This window comes from Neoarius graeffei, chromosome 6, assembly GCF_027579695.1.
Source record: "Neoarius graeffei isolate fNeoGra1 chromosome 6, fNeoGra1.pri, whole genome shotgun sequence".
Taxonomy (NCBI): Eukaryota; Metazoa; Chordata; class Actinopteri; order Siluriformes; family Ariidae; genus Neoarius; species Neoarius graeffei.
Genome location: NC_083574.1, coordinates 68,192,006 through 68,207,331, shown reverse-complemented (window position 1 = coordinate 68,207,331; position 15,326 = coordinate 68,192,006). Strand labels below are relative to the sequence as shown.

At 46.5% G+C, this 15,326-nt stretch overlaps 1 protein-coding gene across 1 annotated transcript in view; it reads right to left on the bottom strand.

Moving 5' to 3' along the window:
• The window catches only part of LOC132888311 (reelin-like), a 1,389,809-nt gene that overhangs the window by 749,633 nt on the left and 624,850 nt on the right, over window positions 1-15,326 (bottom strand).

Genomic DNA, 15,326 nt, shown 5'->3' with positions numbered 1-15,326 from the left:
ACAATTGGGCCAACAACAATACTGTTGGAGAAATTGTGGGCAACTGAATGCCAACCATTCTCATATATTTTGTTCATGTATGAAAATACAGTCATTTTGGGAGGGAGTTTTAAGAGTCATGGGTGAAATTTTTGGATATAATATTCCTAATGATCCTCGGTGTATATATCTAGGACTGATACCAGTTGATGTAATAGGTAAAGAAGACATATACCTGTTCAAGATCCTATCACTTGCAGCTAAGAAAGCCATTACAAGGAGCTGACTGAGAGCTGACCCACCTGGACTGAACCACTGGCTGGACATTGTAGAAGAAATTCGATCAATGGAACAAATGACCTACAGTAGAGTCAAAACAGAGCTGTATGCTGTAAGATGGACAAAATGGCTTCTTTACATCACAAAGTAGTGTTTAACCCCCCTGTGTTTTTGTATGTCTATATCTGTTTTTACTGTTTGAAAAAAATAAAGTTTAAAAAAAAAAGTGCTGTCTGGGTAAAAAAGGTTTTATTTTTAACAACTGCCGCCACTTCCTTTCACCACTGCTTTAATCTGGCTATCAAACTTAAGGTCCCCGTCCACTTTTACCCCCAAATCATTAACTATAGGTTTGGCATATTGTGCCAAGGAACCCAGATCGACTGAGGGGGTCACAGAGGTGCCACCAAATACTATCACTTCAGTCTTTTTTTCATTAAATTTTAAAAAGTTTAGAGACATCCAAGCCTTGACATCCTCTAAACAATTTAACAGTGGCTTAAGGGAGTATGAATCAGCCTTTTCTAGGGGCACATAAATCTGAGTGTCATCAGCATAACAGTGGAAAAGAATGCCATGCTTCCTGAGAATGGAACCAAGGGGAAGAAGATACAAAGAAAATAGAAGAGGGCCCAGCACTGAACCCTGTGGGACCCCACATGAGAGAGGAGCAGTGGAGGACACTGAGTCACCAAGGCTGACACAGAATGTCCGGTGAGACAGGTAAGACCTGAACCATTCCAACGCCGAGCCCACTGGTCCACTGTGTCAAAAGCAGCAGTTAAGTCTAGGAGCACAAGGATTACACAGTGACCAGAGTCAGTAGCTAAAAAGACGTCATTAAAAACCCTTAAAAGAGCTGATTCTGTGCTATGCAATGTTTTAAAACCAGATTGGAAAATTTCAAGAACATTTTGTTCATTTAAAAACTCCATGAGTTGAGAGGAGACAATCTTCTCTAAGATTTTTGAAAAGAAGGACAGTTTAGAAATTGGCCTAAAATTAACCATAACAGCAGGATCCATTCTGGGTTTTTTAATCAGTGGCTGCACAACTGCATGTTTGAAATGTACAGGAACCACTCCTGAGGATAGACTGCTGTTAATGATGCTGTGTAAGTATGGCCCCGCAGTGAGGAAAACCCCCTTAAAAAGTTGAGGAGGAACAGGGTCACTGGGCGAGCCTGATGGCTTTAAATGTCCCATGGTCTCCTGCACAAACCGCAGGGTAACCGGTTCAAATGAATCAAAAGTAGCAGAACAGGGTTCAAACACTGAGGGGTCATAAGCAGGAAGTGAAATAAGTGCTCTGGTAGAGGTGACTTTAGCAGTAAAGAATTGCAAAAAGCTTTCACACACAGAAGGGGAGGGCTCAATTCCCACAGTCTGTGGTGCATTCAGAGCAGAGTTAATCACTTTAAACAGCACACGAGGTTTGTGACAGTTTAAAACAATAATATCAGAAAAATATTTTCTTTTAGCCTCTTTCACAGAGGACTGATAACAACGCCAACAATCCCTCAACATTTGAAAAGACACTTCCAGTTTATCCTTTTTCCATTTACGCTCAGCTCTCCGACACTCCTGTCTGGCTGTGCGAGTTGTTTCATTCAACCAAGGCTCAGATTTAACTTTACGCTGCCTGCTCTTTAATGGGGCAACAAAGTCCATAGCAATTTGATAAGTGTCAAGAAACTGTGCACTAAGAGCCTCTGTATCATTGCACACAGGATCAGGAGTGATACAGTTTTGACTGAAGGCGGATGAAAAGTGAGCCGCAGTGGAAGGGTTAATAACCCGGCATTTAAGAGCAGGAGCGCGAGTTTTAACTGGGTTACAGCACACAGCGGCTTCAAAAACAACAGGCATATGATCAGAGAAAAACGCTTCACAGACCTCCAAGTTAAAAACATGCAAACCATATAATAATACAAGATCAAGTGTGTGTCCCTGTACATGTGCCGGGCCCAGTACAGACTGTACAAGATTAAAAGAGTCAATTATATTTTAAAATTCCCTCGCAAGGGGGTTTTCTGGACAACACCCATGGATATTAAAATCACCGACAATCAGGACCCTATCATATTTTGGCATAATATCAGCCAAGAACACAGAAAAGTCAGTTAAAAAAATCTCTGTTGTATTTGGGAGGCCGATAAACCACAGCACACAGCACTGTGTGAGACCTTCCCAGCTCAAACAAACTTAATTCAAAGCTGGCAAAAGCCGATAACAGTGATATCTGTTTACATTTAAAATCGCTTTTAAAAATAGTTCCAATTCCTCCTCCTCGACCAGACATCCGCGGAGAATTAAAATAGCAGCACTTGGCAGGTAAAAGTTCTGTGAAGGCACTGGACTCACCAACACTCAGCCAAGTCTCAGTGACAATGAGAAAGTCCAAATCACGAGATGTGAAGAAATCCTTCAGGACGAATGTTTTGTTCGCAAGCGATCTTGCATTAACCAGGCCAAACCTGGCAGGAGCTGGAGGGTCTGGAGGAGCAGCTTCCCCCTCCTGAGGCGCCGGACGGTTTGCCAGAATTTCTTCGAGGCCGACCGATAGTCCTTCTCCATGGCCTCCCCGAACTCCTCCCAGTTCCGAGTTTTTGCCTCCACAACTGCCTGAGCTGCAGCATGCCTGGCCTGCCGATACCTGTCAGCTGCCTCAGGAGTCCTGGAGGTCAACATGGCCCGATAGGACTCCTTCTTCAGCTTGACAGCATCCCTTACTTCTGGTGTCCACTACCGAGTTCGGGGATTGCCGCCATGACAAGCACCAGAGACCTTGCGGCCACAGCTCCGAACAGCTGCGTCCACAATGGAGGTAGAGAACATGGTCCACTCAGACTCAATGTCCCCCGCCTCCCTCGGAAGCTGGGAAAAGCTCTCCCGGAGGTGGGAGTTAAAGACCTCCCCAACAGAGTGCTCGGCCAGACGTTCCCAGCAGACCTTCACCATACGTTTGGGCCTGCCAGGTCTGTCCAGCTTCCTCCTCCGCCAGCGGATCCAACTCACCACCAGGTGGTGATCAGTTGACAGCTCAGCCCCTCTCTTCACCCGAGTGTCCAAGACATAGGGCCGGAGATCAAATGAAATGACAACAAAGTCTATCATTGACCTCCGACCTAAGGTGTCCTGGTGCCACGTGCACTTATGGACACCCCTATGCTCGAACATGGTGTTTGTTATGGACAAACCATGACTAGCACAAAAGTCCAATAACAAAACACCACTCGCGTTCAGATCGGGGAGGCCGTTCCTCCCAACCACGCCCCTCCAGGTGTCACTGTCGTCGCCCACGTGAGCATTGAAGTCCCCCAGTAGCACAATGGAGTCCCCAGTCTGAGCACCCCTCAGTACCTCTCCCAGGGACTCCAAGAAGGCCGGATACTCTATACTGCTATTTGGCCCGTAGGCACAAACAACAGCAAGAGCCCTCTCCCCAATCCGAAGGCGCAGAGAGGCAACCCTCTCATTCATTGGGGTAAACTCCAACACATGGCGGCTGAGCTGGGGAGCTATGAGCAAGCCCACACCAGCCCGCCGCCGCTCACCATGGGCGACTCCAGAGAAGTGAAGAGTCCAGCCCCTCTCGAGGAGCTGGGTTCCAGAGCCCAAGCTGTGTGTGGAGGTGAGCCCGACTATCTCTAGCCGGTACCTCTCAACCTCCCGCACAAGCTCAGGCTCTTTCCCCCCCAGCAAAGTGACATTCCATGTCCCAACAGCTAGCCGCTGTGTCCAGGGATCAGGTCGTCGAGGCCCCTGCCTTCGACTGCCACCCAATTCACACTGCACCAGTCCCCTACTGCTACCTCTGTGGGTAGTGAACCCACAGGAGGTTGGGCCCACGTCACCTCTTTGGGCTGAGCCCGGCCGGGCCCCATGGGCAAAGGCCCGGCCACCAAGCACTCGCATACGAGCCCCAACCCCAGGCCTGGCTCCAGGGTGGGGCCCCGGCTGCACCATACCAGGCGATGTCATGGTCCTCGATGGTTTCTCCATAAGCGTTTTGGTGAACTGCTCTTGGTCTGGCCTGTCACCTAGGACCTGTCTGCCTTGGAAAACCCTGACAGGGGCATAATGCCCCCGACAACATAGCTCCTAGGATCATTCAAGCACACAAACCCCTCCACCACAATAAGGTGGCAGTTCTCTCTCTCTCTCTCTCTCTCTCTCTCATATATATATATATATATATATATATATATATATATATATATATATATATATATGTGTGTGTGTGTGTGTGTGTGTGTGTGTGTGTGTGTATATATATATATATATATATATATATATATATATATATATAGAGAGAGAGAGAGAGAGAGAGAGAGAGAGAGAGACAGACAATGTGCTGGAAAGAAAAAAAAATCAACCTTTCATTTGGCCTCCTGAATGTTAAGATGCACTTGATCAGCTGAAAGTGTGTTTGACCTCTCCTGTCTTTTTAGTTTACCCACATCATGAACAACTTTTCATAGTCTCCAACCACAGCAAGTGCGAAAGGTCTTGTACTGGCAGAGAACATGGGCCCAAAGTCTGAGCAATTTTTTGCTTCTGGTAGCAGAATCCTGAACAGAGTTGAACAGAACTAATTTTCCACTGAAATGATACCTTGTTTGATCAATTGACAAATGGCAACATTACTTGGAACCTCAGCTCTTCACAGTCACGACAACCATTTTGTTTGCAATGGCTGATGACCATCAAAATACAACCACCAGTCATTTGCTTGCAAAAGTTTGATTTTGTTGGGGAGTACAGAAAGGGTAAACTGAATGGCATTCCAGATGTTGTGTCCCTCATTCCATCCACTGCTGAGTGTAGTTTGTTCTTCACCTGTAAAGAAATTGACTATCTCAGCTGAAATAATAATAATAATAATAATAATAATAATAATAATAATGTGGCAGTGGGGGCATGGCCTAGCATCAGTTTATGAATGGAGGGTGGGGCCAGGGAAGGTGAGTGGCAAAGTCAATGCAACTGTGGTTAATTAATGTTGTGTGTCTGTGTTGTTGCAGTGACTGAGGATAGAAAAGGAGGGAGAGAGCAGATAGAGGGAAGCTCTCCCGACCAGAACATGTGTGTGTATGTGTGTTGTGTATGCGACTGTGTGTGAGTGAGTAAAGCTGAAAAGCAAGTAAAATAAAAAGCGTGTGTGTGAACATCAACTCCTGCCTGCCATGCTTCTGTACTCCACCCACATCAGGGACTTGTTAAAATGGTGCCGAAACCCAGGAGTATGGAAGGGAACTCCCACATGGAGTCCTCCCTATTCAAAGAGCTCATCCATGCCCTTGCTATCGCCCAGCAGAACCAGCATCAAGCGCTGACTGCCCTCTGGAAGAAGCAAGAGCAACGCTTTGAAGCCTTGATGCTGGCCCAGCAGGAAGATCACCAGGTGTTCCGGTATCTGTTCGCGTCGGCAGGGGCTTTGACCGCCACCACACAGACCCTCCTCACATCACTCTCACAAAGATGGGCCTGCATGATGATCCAGAAGCTTTCCTCGCTCTCTTTGTGCAAGAGGCCGAAATATGGGGGTAGCCACTCAAGCAGCAGATGGTGTGCCTCCTCCCGCTCCTGACTGGCGAGGCGCAGCTTGCAGTGCAGCAGCTCCCTGCTGAGAGCCAGCTCCTGTCTGCTGACCTAAAGAAAGCCATCCTGCAGCATGTTAGCTGCTCCCCAGAACAACATTGCCAGTGCTTCTGGATGCTGACATTGGAGGAGGTCGGCCGGATGTTCACATTCGGCCAGCAACTCAGGGATGCCTGTCGGCAGTGGCTGAGGGTGGAAGAATGCAACGCCAATGGGATCATTGATCTGGTGGCACTGGAACAGTTCATTTTTCGACTTCCAGAAGGAACAGCGGAATGGGTCCAGTGTCATCGCCTGGCATCGCTAGAACAAGCCATTGAGTTGGCAGAGGACCATCTGGAGGTGGTTCCGATGGCAGGTGGACGAAGTGCCTCTCCTTGTTTCTTTTCTCTATCTCTTTTCGCCCCCTCTCTCGCTCTCTCTTTCCCCTCCCCACCCCGTTCCCCCAGCATGGAGGAGGCAGTGGCCGGCCCCTCCCCAGCCAGCTGGTTGCATCCGTGGTGGCCTCACAGCTCCCTCTTCTGTGTCTGTGTCTTCTCTCCCTCAGGTGAGTGATGCCCATAACACTGGTGCAGAGGGAAAGCCTGGGCCGGTGTGCTGACACAGCGGGGAGCCGGAGCATCTCCAGAGTCAGGGCTCAGCAATGGAGGTGGAAGCTGTGATCCAGATCCCTGACACACCAGAGACCACCCCCGATCGGGCCGGAACCAATAAGTGTTCAAGGGGATTTTCCCCCTTTGAATTATTATGTAGGCAAAAGCCACATGACATCTTGGACATGCTGTGGGAAAATTGGGAGGAGGGATCTTCACCTAGTATGAACGGAATTCAATATGTTCTCAACCTGTGCATAAAGCTCCACACCCTCACGCACTTAACCCAGGAGAATTTGCGGCAGGCACAAGAACATCAAGCCCGGCTGTACGACAGGGGTATGCGCCTTAGAGTTCACTCTGGGAGACAAAGTACTCATGTTATTGCCCATGTTAAGTTCCAAATTAGTCGTCAAGTGGCAAGGGCCCTTCAGGGTCCCACGGTGAGTTGGGGATGTTGACTATGAGGTGAGGTGAACGGATGGGGGTGGGGGTCTACAAATATACCACCTCGACCTATTAAAGTGTTGGAATGAAGGGGTCCCTGTGGCATTGGCATCGGTAATTCTGGAGAAGGCGAAGTTGGAGCCAGAGGTAAAAACAACCAAAACCACAACCCGAATGGTTCCGGTCCCTTGTGGAGACCACCTCTCACCAGCTCAACTCACAGAGGTGGCCAAGTTGCAAAAGGAATTTTCTGATGTGTTCTCGCCCCTTCCCAGCTGCACCCACCTCATAGAACACCACATTGAAACACCCCCAGGGGTGGTGGTGCATAGCTGTCCTTACCACTTACCGGAACACAAAAAAAGGTGGTTTGGGATGAACTCAAAGCCATGCTCAGCATGGGCATTATCAAGGAGTCACACAGTGACTGGAGCAACCTGGTGGTCCTGGTACCCAAGGCCGATGGGTCAGTCTGGTTCTGTGTGGACTATAGAAAAGTCAATGTAGTGTCTAAATTCAATGCATACCCAATGCCTCACATTGATGAGTTGCTTGATCAGTTAGGTGAGGCTCGCTTTTATTCAACACTGGATTTGACAAAGGGATATTGGCAGATCCCCTTGACTCCTCTATCCTGAGAGAAAACATATTTTTCCACACCGTTTGGATTACAGCAGTTTGTCATGCTTCCTTTTGGGTTGTTTGGGGCTCCTGCTATGTTCCAGCGGCTCATGGACAAAATCCTCCACCCCCACGCCACCTATGCGGCAGCCTACTTAGATGGCATAATCATATACAGCAGTGACTGGCCGTGGTACATAGAACACTTTAGGGCTATCCTAGAGTCATTGAGGCATGCGGGTCTCACAGCCAATCCAAAAAAGTGTGCAATTGGGCAGATGGAAGTACGGTATCTGGGTTTCCACTCGGGTCATGGACGTCCCCAAATTGACAAGATGGCACTGATTGTGGCCAGTCTGAGGCCTAAGACCAAAAAGGGGTTGAGACAGTTCCTGGGGCTGGGTGGCTATTATTGTAGGTCCATACCTAATTATTCGGATGTCAGCAGCCCGCTGACTGATCTCACTAAAAAGGGAGCACCAGATCCAGTCCAGTGGACAGAGCAGTGCCAACAGACTTTCACCAGGGTAAAGGCTGCACTGTGTGGGGGGCCACTCTTACACTCCCCTGATTTCTCTCTCCCCTTTATTTTGCAGACGGATGCATCAGACAGATGGCTGGGGGCCATTTTGTCCCAGAAGGTGGAGGGCGAGGAACACCCCGTGCTGTACATTAGCCGCAAGCTCTCAATGCATGAGAGTAAGTACATCACCATTGAGAAAGAATGTTGACCATCAAGTGTGTGGTCCTCACCCTCCGGTACTACCTGCTGGGGCACTCTTTCACCCTCTGTTAGGACCATATGTCCCTCCAGTGGCTCCACCATATGAAAGATGCCAATGTGCGGCTCACCTGTTGGTATCTAGCCCTCCAGGCATTTAAATTTGAGGTGGTCCACAGGCCAGGGGCGCAGATGGTAGTGGCGACCCTGGCCTGTGGCGGGGACGACTCCCATCAGGGGGGGAGGGAGTCCGCTGCAGGCTGGACAGCTCCCTGGCCTGAGTCAGGTGGTGGGGGTATGCGGCGGAGGTATGTAGCAGTGGGGGCGTGGCCTATCATCAGTTTGTGAATAGAGGGTGGGGCCATAGAAGGTGAGTGGCAAAGCCAATAGAATAGAATAGAATGCCTTTATTGTCACTATACCCATGTACAATGAGATTAAAAGCAACTCCAATAACAGTGCAAACAGCGTGTGTGTGTGTGTGGGGGGGAAATAAATAAATAAATTAATTAATTAATTAATTAAAAAAAAAAGTGAGGGTGTAAGGTGCACAGTCCTGAGGCGTATGTGTTGTGTTTCACATTATGGAGTGAGGTATTGCACATTATAAAGTATTGCACAGGGTGTAAGGTGTACAGTCCTGAGGCGTATGTGTTGTGTTTCACATTATGGAATGAGGTATTGCATATTATAAGTATTGCACAAGAGAGTCATATTATAAAGTATTGCACATTATAAATTATTTCATGAAGAGAGTCACATTATAAAGTATTGCACAGGGGGGGTTATACTATAAAGTCAGAGCATATTCGAGTTCAGGGTGGTTATGGCTTTTGGAAAGAAGCTGTTTTTGAATCTATTTGTTTTTGTCCTGATGCACCTGTAGCGCCTCCCTGAGGGCAACAGGTCAAACAGATCAAAGCCAGGGTGGGAGTTGTCCTTGATAATGTTCTTAGCTCTGCTAAGGCAGCGGGAGGTGTAAATGTCCATCAGGGAGGGGAGAGCGCAGCCAATGATCTTCTGTGCTGCCTTTACTACTCTCTGGAGCCTCTCCCTGTCTGCAGCAGTGCAGCTGCTGTACCATACTGTGATACAGTACGTCAGCAGGCTCTCGATGGATGAGTGGTAGAAGGTCAGCAGCAGGTTGGAGCTCAGGTTGTGCTTCCTGAGGACTCTCAGGAAATGTAGCCACTGCTGAGCCTTCTTAATGACTGCTGTAATGTTCTGTAATGTGCTGTAATGTAAATTTTTTTTTTTTTTTGAAAAAAAAATGCTCATTTTGAATTTGGTGTCAGCAACACATTTCAAACATGTTGGGACAGGGGTATGTTTACACTGTTGCACCTCTACTTTTATCAATACTCTGTAAAATGTCTGGGAATTGAGGAGATCAATTGCTGTAGTTTTGAAAGAGAAATGCTGTCCCATTCTTGCCTGATATACAATTTCAGTTCTACTTCAGGGTCTTCTTTGTCGTATTTTGTGCTTCATAATGCACCAAATGTTTTAAATGGGAGACAGGTCTGGACTGCAGGCAGGCCAGTTTAGCACCCAGACTCTTTTACTACAATGCTATACAATTTTAATATCTGCAGAAAGTGATTTGGCATTATCTTGCTGAAAGAAGGAAGGCCTTCCCTGAAAAAGATTTTGTCTGGATGGCAGCATATTGCTCTGAAACCATATATCATTCAGCATTAATGATGCCTTCCCAGATGTACAAACTACCCATGTCATGTCCACTAATGCACCCTCATACCATCACAGATGCTCGCTTTTGAAGTGTGCACAGATAGCAATCTAGATGGTCCCTCTCCTCTTTAGCCTGGAGGACATGGTGTCCATGATTTCTTAAAAGAATTTCTACTTTTGATTCATCAGACATCGGGACAATTTTTCACTTCGCCTCAGTCCATCATAGAGTTTGGGCCCAGAGAAGGTGGTGGTGTTTCATGATATTTTTTATATGTTTATATATGGTTTTAACTTGCATTTGTGGATGCAATAATAGACTGTTCTCACAGATGATGGTTTTCTGAAGTGTTCCTGAGTCCATACATTTTCACATACACGTCTGCTTTTAATGCAGTGTCACCTGAGGGCCTGAAAATTACAGGCATCCAATGTCAGTTTTCAGCCTTGTCTCTTGCATACAGAGATTTCTCCATATTCTCTGAACATTTTAATAACATTATGTATTATTCAAATATTATGCAATATTCAAAGTCCTGCACCATTTCTTATTGTCCCCACTTTGATATGAGTCAGGCTACTTCACTAAATACAGCAGTCATTTGCAAATGTATTATTTGTCAACCAGCCAGGGTCTACATTAGCAGCAAATTTGGATTCTTTCTGGACTTGCCACTCCTGGAAGGGAAATGCAACCATAAGAAGAGTGAAACAACTGCCTGAAACACACATCACTATGATTTTCTAGAGGTTACTGTTTCACTATTATTTTCTGGAGGTTACTCTTTGTTGAGCTTCGCAGCTTCACCAGTGCTGAACCTGGGGAATAATCTCGTGGAGGCAATGATACTCTTTAGCCCTTATGGCATCTTTATTAACACTCCTCATGATCTTACACTTTCTCTAGTCGCAGCGGGGAGAATGCTGGACTTTTCCTTTCTTTTTTTTTTTCTCTTTACAGACATAACAAGCCTGGGCATGTCCTAAACAAAATGTGGTGTCACATGAGTTTCAGGCTTGTGACTTGTGACCCACTGTGGTCAAAACAAAACACTACACCTCATTAAACTACATTACAATCACATATCACATATTGTAACAACTGCATACATTAAATAAAGAATAACACTCTTTCATAACATTAGCCAGTTAGCCACTCTGCTAGCTGAAATAAAATGGCACTTAGCACCGAACTTGTTAATGCTAAAATAACTGACAGTGACTCTGAACTATTAAAATATACTATTTCAGTTTTATTATTCTGTTGCTTTAAGAAGATAATGTGGATTTAAAAGTATAGCTTGCTGTCCAGCAAGTGTTTTTGAGCTCAGTAGCATCAAGGGCTGAATACATGCTACCATACTACATAGTATAGTAAAACAGTACACAGGTAATAAGGTAAGTATACTCTTTAGTATAGTAGTGTACACTAATTTGCAGCATGATTGTAGTTGTGGGCGGCACGGTGGTGTAGTGGTTAGCGCTGTCGCCTCACAGCAAGAAGGTCCGGGTTTGAGCCCCGTGGCCAGCAAGGGCCTTTCTGTGCGGAGTTTGCATGTTCTCCCTGTGTCCGCGTGGGTTTCCTCCGGGTGCTCCGGTTTTCCCCACAGTCCAAAGACATGCAGGTTAGGTTAACTGGTGACTCTAAATTGACCATAGGTGTGAATGTGAGTGTGAATGGTTGTCTGTGTCTATGTGTCAGCCCTGTGATGACCTGGCGACTTGTCCAGGGTGTACCCTGCCTTTCGCCCGTAGTCAGCTGGGATAGGCTCCAGCTTGCCTGCGACCCCGTAGAACAGGATAAAGAGGCTAGAGATAATGAGATGAGATTGTAGCTGTATGCTTCATTTTAAACACATTCAAATTAACCCCTTCGGTCACCGCATACACAATTGTGTACATCACTTTCTACAGTAATATAATGTGTGCATCGTGACCGAAGGGGGATAAAATACAGCTTGTTGTAGTGGCAAGATGGTGCCTGGCAAAACTAGAGTTTTAACTGCTCTGTTATTTTTCTATGTTTTGTGTATTCTGCTGGCCAAAGGGCACTCAGCACTCTATCATTCAGATACAGAACATGGAGGAGACTACCTATCAAAATTTATCATGCTCAAATCATGCAAAAACTTTGCTTTTGGGTATGGAATCCTGCTGGACACTTATCACCCACCATAGATCCCCACTGGCAGCTGTGCCATTGAAATAATTATTTGCATGTCAAGAAGATCCATTGTGTACCACAGAAGGGTCAAGGTGGATGGCCTCATTATATCCATGTGTCTATTGGTGGCTGGGGATGTGCATCACCCAGGACCTACCATGCGCCAACCAAAGTTCCCCTGTGTACTGTACTCGAGTTGAGGGGGGATGGGGGGGTGCCATCCCCCCGGAATAAAAAATGGTCAAAATCATCCCCCCTCTAAAACGGGCATCCCCCCTCCCTTCCCTTGAGCAATTTTATCAATAAATGTGGACATTACTTCTATTTAACATTGGAATTAGAAATGCCATTCCACGTAGCTTTGCTGAAACTGAGCATACAATAAGCTACCGTGAGAGAGGGCACACGCAAGCGAAGCGTTTGAGGAGGTGACATTCAGTTGGGGTTCCGTTATTTTTTATTTCATTCGGCATCAGTGACAGCAGCGGATTGCAGCATCATGGCCAAGCGGAGTGGACAGCAAGACCTAAGCAAGTTCAGATTTAAGATCGCAAGAAAAAACATTTCAGGAGGTAAGTCAAGAGTTACGAATATCAGTCACACTTTCTGTGAGCCCACTATCATGCTGTAAAGTTACCGATATGTAGCCTAATTTGTGGGTGGCAGATAACAACACAGCTATCATAATGAATGTTAGTTTGGATTCTAGCCAGCTATCGATAGCTTACTCAGGTTCATGTTAGCTTTGATTTCTTGTATAAGGCCATTAATTTAATCAGCCTGGACATTCATTTGTTATTCTTCAGGCAACAAAAAGTGTTATTCAAGACAGGAAGACTAAAATAAATGACACTAGCAGTTTTGAAGGCTTCATTGCCTCATTAGAGAGCCGGTCACAACATGTACAGTAAGGCAGAGCAGGATTGGTGTAGGACTCGACAAAGTGTCTGCTAAAATGCAGCTTTCTTTTTCTTCATTATAGGCCCTTCTTCTGTCTCCTCAATGGGCCTTTTCCCCTTTCCAAAGAAACTTTCCAAAGATGCCTGCTTTTAACTCATTTTGCTAGCTTGTATCCAGTATATATCAAAGTGCTGGTATGTATCGAAGCAAAGTATCAAAGTATCCAAGGCAGCTCCTTGGTAACAGTCAACGTTAAGGTGTCACGTGACCTAGATAACAGCAGGAATCAACGTTACAGAAAGAATCTGGTCATTTTTCAAAGCTCAAATCCTCATTCAGATAATAAATAAATCAGAAATAAGATTATAATTATCTTTAATTAAATTATCTTATCCACTGCTCTTTATTCCAGATGACAGTTGTAACGGTGTTACCCAAAGTCTCATCTCATCTCATTATCTCTAGCTGCTTTATCCTTCTACAGGGTCGCAGGCAAGCTGGAGCCTATCCCAGCTGACTACGGGCGAAAGGCGGGGTACACCCTGGACAAGTCGCCAGGTCATCACAGGGCTGACACACAGACACAGACAACCATTCACACTCACATTCACACCTACGGTCAATTTAGAGTCACCAGTTAACCTAACCTGCATGTCTTTGGACTGTGGGGGAAACCGGAGCACCCGGAGGAAACCCACGCGGACACGGGGAAAACATGCAAACTCCACACAGAAAGGCCCTCGCCGGCCCCGGGGCTCGAATCCAGGACCTTCTTGCTGTGAGGCGACAGCGCTAACCACTACACCACCGTGCCGCCCGTTACCCAAAGTTCAAGTATAAATTTTTGTTCGGGTGCCAGGCAGGCCCAAAATCCTGCCAATTAAAAGTAACCACCGCCAGCAATAATAAAAAACAATAACAAAAGTAGATTTTAAACATGCATATGTTTACTTTTTCACAAAAAAATGGCATCAATACAACCCCATAATGTTCTTATGCTCCCAATACAGCGAAAGGGGCATGAATAATAAAAAAAAAAGTCGTGTAAACCCAGTGCTCGTGTGTGTGTGGGTGTGTGTGTGTTTGTGGATGTTAGCATGTGTGGAGGGAGAGAGAGTTTGTAGTTCCAGTAGCGCTTGGTAAACGAGCAGCAAGGGGCGTGTGGATAAACGCTTCAACTCACAGTTCTGGAGCTGGCTGTGTAAACTGGACTGTCCTGGATCTGAAGCTTCAACAGTCCTTAGCCATCCGCTTCCCGCATCGGGCTTGAAGTAGCTATGTGCTCCTCTCACCTGTGGCTTGCGATGTTCCTCCATCACGGAAATCTTGCTTGGGTCGGCTTGCAAATCTCCGCCGCGGATTCCGTCGTCGGCAACAATGCACAAGTCTTCCACTTGGTTTAGCATCCACTCCAGAATCGCACCTTCACGCTTGCTTGTACAGGAACCAAACGGAGCTCTGCTGCGCTACACTTCCTCTCCCCTACTACGGATGCAACATAGTGACATTTAAAGGAAGCGCTTCATAAATCAGGCGTGACCTCTCCCCCAATCAGCGTTCACAGGTGTTGCGTGTTATGTTAATGAGGTGAGTGCTGTGTAGTTTTAGTGTGCTTTTAAAGTGACAGTCACAGGGGAAAACGTTACATCTCTGGGGCAGAATGTATTTCGCCACATTCCCCCCCTCCATGGGAAGACAACCCATGGTTGGCAAGAGACATGAGACTAAGTGAAACCAAGAAAGTCTTCATCATTGGAGTCGTCCTCAAAGACTTTAGACAGTGCCTCCATTTCCTGTCTCTCAATCTCAGCTGCTGTGGGAAAGCAGGGTTTGAGGTTGTTGACGTGGACATTGCTCAGGTCTTCCCCAGAGTCTTCCCGTACCACCTCAAAGTTCACAGGGCCCAACTGCTGCAAGACTCTGTAGGGTCCCTACCACTTTGGTGCCAGCTTTGCAGAAAAGTGTTTGGCCTTAGATGACTGAGCATGGTTGCGCACCCACACTCTATCCTTAGGTACATACTGAACTTCTTTTCTGTTCTTGTTGTAGTTCCTAAGTTGTCTTGCCTTTGCTTTCTTACTGCTAATGTGTGCTTTCTTTTGCAGGTCTTTTAGGTGTCGCACAACATCGTATCCGGCGTCGTCAGGGGTAAGGTTTTGTCCTCTGAGGAGTTTGTCCATGGGACTATGCAGCTTTCTCCCAAGGTGCAGCTCGGCAGGAGTAGTCCCAGCCGTCTCATGAACAGTGGAGTTGAAGGCAAATCGGAATTCAGGTAAGTACTGGTCCCATTTTCGATGGTTATCTGAGACATAGGATGCGATCATGGA